The sequence below is a fragment of the Apium graveolens genome, chromosome 2, assembly GCF_009905375.1.
Source record: "Apium graveolens cultivar Ventura chromosome 2, ASM990537v1, whole genome shotgun sequence".
In the NCBI taxonomy this organism is placed as follows: Eukaryota; Viridiplantae; Streptophyta; class Magnoliopsida; order Apiales; family Apiaceae; genus Apium; species Apium graveolens.
Genome location: NC_133648.1, coordinates 202612383 through 202617400, shown reverse-complemented (window position 1 = coordinate 202617400; position 5018 = coordinate 202612383). Strand labels below are relative to the sequence as shown.

The 5018-nt window shown below is 42.6% G+C and overlaps 1 non-coding gene across 1 annotated transcript; it reads right to left on the bottom strand.

Annotated features, from left to right (window-relative positions):
- Window positions 1–107, bottom strand: LOC141709232 (small nucleolar RNA R71). The gene has a single exon (XR_012569820.1). It is a non-coding gene; the product is annotated as a small nucleolar RNA R71 (small nucleolar RNA).
- Window positions 108–5018: the final 4911 nt, after the last annotated feature.

Sequence of the window (5018 nt, the reverse complement as noted above, 5' to 3'; positions counted from 1 at the left end):
GCTATGAGGAGTGCTCTTACTCAATTTACGCAGCAACCTACAGAATCTATGTGTGAAGCTTGGAAGCGCTACAAGGAGATGTTGAGAAAGTGTCCACATCATGGAATGCCCGATTGGATGGTGATCACTGGTTTCTATAATGGTTTGGGGGCCCAATCTCGGCCCAATGTCGATGCAGCAGCTGGAGGCGCCTTGTGGGCCAAAAGCTATATTGAGGCTTATAATCTTATTGAGACTATGGCTGCAAATGAGCATCAAAACCCAACTCAAAGGATGATGCCTGGGAAGGTAGCAGGTATTCTGGAATTCGATGCAGCCACCGCTATTGCAGCGCAGCTCCAAGCGCTGTCTATGAAGGTCGATTCTCTAGCCACCTATGGAGTCAATCAGATAGCTATGGTCTGTGAGCTTTGTGCAGGTTCTCATGCTACGGATCAGTGTTCTCTTGTTAACGAATCTGTTCAGTATGTGAATAATTATCAGCGACAACAGCAGCCTGTGCCAGCTACTTATCATCCTAACAACAGAAATTATCCAAATTTCAGCTGGGGTAATAATCAGAATGCTATTCAGCAACCATATCAGCAAGGCGTAAGTAAACAGTTCAATCCACCTGGATTCCAGCAACCGTAGCAGTATGCTCAAAGGCAATCATATCCTTAACAGGGAGGTGCGGCTACACCCACTAGTGCTGATTTTGAGGAACTTAAGCTATTGTGCAAGAGTCAGGCGGTGTCGATCAAGACCTTGGAAAATCAAATTGGTCAAATAGCCAATACAGTGCTCAATCGTCAACCTAGCACACTTCCCAATGACACTGAAGTGCCAAGCAGGAAGGAAGCTAAAGAGCAAGTCAAGGCTATTACCTTAAGGTCTGGAAAAGTTGTTGATGCTGAAAAAGCAAAAGAAGGAGAAGCTGAAGTTGGAGATGAAGAAGCTAAGCAAAAGGAGAAAGCGGAGGAACCAAGGAAGACTATTGTTGAACACACTCTACCTGATGGTAATACAGGGGAGAAACAACTCTATCCTCCACCACCTTTCCCTAAGAGATTGCAACAACAAAAACTGGATAAGCAGTTCGGTAAGTTTCTGGAGGTGTTTAAGAAACTTCACATCAATATACCTTTCGCTGAGGCTCTGGAGCAAATGCCTAGTTATGTGAGGTTTATGAAGAGTATTCTTTCAAGTAAGGTGAAACTGGATGACCTTGAGACCGTTGCTCTAACGGAAGAATGAAGTGCTGTGCTGTAGCAAAAGTTACCTCCAAAGCTTAAAGATCCATGTAGCTTCACCATTCCTTGCACCATTGGCAAGTTGTCTTTTGATAAGTGCCTTTGTGATTTGGGAGCAAGCATCAATCTGATGCCGTTGTCGATCTTTAAAAAGTTGGATTTGCCTGATCCAAAACCTACCTACATGTCTCTACAATTGGCTGGTCGTTCTATTACTTACCCAAGAGGCATAGTGGAGGATGTTCTAGTAAAGGCGGATAAGCTCTTCTTTCCTGCAGACTTTGTTATTCTGGATTTCGAGTAAGATAAGAAGATTCCCATAATGTTGGGAAGTCCTTTCTTGGTTACAGGCCGTACCTTGATAGATGTGCAGAAAGGTGAACTTACTATGCGGGTGCAGGATCAGGATGTGACATTTAATGTATTCAAAGCAATGAAATTCCCTACAGAAGATGATGAGTGCTTAAAAGTGGATTTGATTGATTCTGCGGTTACTTCAGAACTCGATCATATGCTAATGTCTGATGCATTAGAGATGGCCTTAATGGGGGATTTTGACAGTGATGATGAGGATGGCAATAAGCAACTACAATATCTTAATGCTTCTCCCTGAAGGCGAAAGCTAGACATGTCGTTTGAATCTCTTGGTACTTCTGACCTCAAAAATGCTGAAGAAAAGCTCAAACAATCTATTGAGGAAGCACCCACCATGGAGCTTAAGCCATTGCCTGAACTCTTGAGGTATGCTTTTTTAGGTGATGCATCTACTTTACCTGTTATTATTGCATCTGACCTTTCAGGTAGTGAGGAGGACAAGCTCTTAAGGATCTTGAGAGAATTCAAATCGGCTATTGGATGGACCATAGCAGACATAAAAGGGATCAGCCCTTCATATTGCATGCATTAGATTCTGCTAGAGGAGGGTAGTAAGCCGACTGTTGAGCAACAGCGCAGACTTAATCCTATCATGAAAGAGGTGGTGAAGAAAGAAATTCTGAAGTGGCTGGATGCAGGAATCATTTATCCTAATTCTGACAGTTCTTGGGTGAGCCCCGTGTAATGTGTACCTAAGAAAGGAGGTATCACTGTGGTAGCAAATGTAAAGAACGAGCTCATCCCCACTCGAACAGTCACAGGATGGAGAGTATTCATGGATTACAGAAAGTTGAACAAGGCCACAAGGAAGGATCACTTCCCGCTTCCGTTTATTGATCAGATGCTTGACAGGTTGGCTGGTCATGAGTATTATTATCTTCTGGATGGCTAATCAGGGTATAATCAGATTTGTATTGCACCAGAGGATCAAGAAAAGACTACCTTCACTTGTCCATTTGGCACGTTTGCTTTTCGCAGAGTTTCATTTGGGTTATGTGGCGCACCGACCACTTTTCAGAGATGTATGATGGCTATATTCTATGACATGATTGGAAATAATGTCGAGGTGTTCATGGACGACTTCTCCGTCTTTGGACATTCGTATGATGAATATTTGAATAATCTTCGTGTAGTGATCAAAAGGTGTGTAGAAACTAATTTGGTGCTCAATTGGGAAAAATGTCAGTTTATGGTGCGTGAAGGCATTATTCTTGGGCATAAGGTCTCTAGCAAGGGTCTTGAGGTGGACAAAGCCAAGGTGGGAGTCATTGAAAATCTTCCACCACCTATTTTTGTGAAAGGAATCCGTAGTTTTCTTGGTCATGCGGGTTTTTATCGGCGTTTCATCAAGGACTTTTCGAAGATATCTAAACCGCTGTGCAACTTGCTTGAGAAGGATGTGCCTTTCAAATTTGATGATGAATGTTTGACGGCATTCGAGACTCTTAAGCAGAGTTTGATAACTGCACTAGTTATTACAACACCTGATTGGACAGAGCCTTTTGAGATGATGTGTGATGCGGGTGATTATGCGGTGGGCGCAGTTCTTGGGCAGCGCAAGAATAATCTCTTTCATGTGGTCTACTATGCTAGCAAGACCTTAAATGGGGCCCAAATGAACTACACCACTACTGAGAAGGAGCTCTTGGCTATAGTCTTTGGTTTCAAAAAAATTCGATCCTATCTGCTTGGGACAAATGTGACAGTATTCACTGATCATGCGGCCATTCACTATTTGGTTTCTAAGAAGGATTCGAAGCCGAGACTTATTCGTTGGGTGCTCTTGCTATAAGAATTTGAGTTAGAGATCAAGGATCGAAATGATACTGAGAATCAAGTAGCTGACCATCTCTCTAGATTGGAAAATCCTGAGTCTACTTCACATGATAAGACATTGATCAACGAATCTTTTCCGGATGAGCAGTTGTTCGCAGTTCAGGAGGAAGAGCCATGGTTCGCAGATATTGTGAATTATCTTGTCAACAATATAATGCCTCCTAATTTGACCACAGCTCAAAAGAAGAAGTTTCTACATGAGGTGAAGTGGTATATGTGGGATGAACCATATTTGTTTAGACAGGGAGCTGACCAGATTATCAGGAGATGTATCCCATCTTTTTGAGACGGAGGGGATATTACGAGACTGCCACTCCACAGTTTATGGTGGACACTATGGTGGTGAGAAGACGGTACCTCGTATTCTGCAAGCAGGTTTTTTCTGGCCTACTTTGTTTAAGGATGCTCATCAGTTTGTTGTAAGTTGTGATCGTTGCCAAAGAGTGGGAAATCTTACGAGAAAGGATGAGATGCCGTAAAATATAATGATTGAAGTCGAGGTCTTTGATGTTTGGGGAATCGATTTCATGGGGCCTTTTATCTCATCCTGCAATAATCAGTACATCTTGCTGGCAGTCGATTATGTTTCAAAATGGGTAGAATTCAAAGCTCTACCGACAAATGATGCAAATGCAGTGTTGAATTTTCTTCATAAGCAGATTTTCACAAGGTTTGGAACGCCACGAGTAATCATAAGTGATGAAGGGTCGCATTTCTGCAACCGTAAGTTCACTTCTATGATGCAGCACTACAATGTGAATCATCGAGTTGCTACTGCCTATCATCCGCAAACAAATGGTCAAGCGAAAGTGTCTAACAGAGAGATCAAGCACATCTTAGAGAAGGTTGTTTGTCCGTCAAGGAAGGATTGGTCTTTAAAGCTCGATGAAGCTGTTTGGGCTTACAGAACAACATATAAAACTCCACTTGGTATGTCCCCGTTTCAACTGGTGTATGGTAAGGGATGTCATTTACCTGCGGAGCTTGAGTATAAGGCCTATTGGGCGTTGAAGAAGTTGAACCTGGATCTAGATGCAGCTGGAAAGAAGCGAATGCTTCAGCTTAATGAACTTGATGAATTTCGACTCCAAGCGTACCAAAACAACAAAATGTATAAGGAAAAAGTGAAAAGGTGGCACGATAGAAAGCTACATCCTAAGTTATTCGTGTCGGGGCAACAAGTTCTTTTATTCAATTCTCGTCTCCGACTTTTCCTGGGAAGTTGAAATCAAGATGGTATGGACCTTTTATTGTCAAAACTGTGTTTCCACATGGAGCGGTGGAGATTTTTGAGAATGATCCGGACCAAGCATTCAAGGTTAATGGTCAGTGTTTGAAGCACTACTATGGGGACACGGCAAACCGGGAAGTGGTTAGTGCCATTTTATTGTCAACTTGAGGAAAGGTACGTAACGTCAAGCTAATGACGAAAAAGAAGCGCTTCGGGGGAGGCAACCCATGATTTGTTGTTACAGGAACCCTTAGAAGTTAACAACCTATCCAAAACCATAAAAAAATCAGAAAAATGGAGCCTGGAAAAAAAAATTCCAAAAGCCCCCTGAGCGCCTGCTCAGC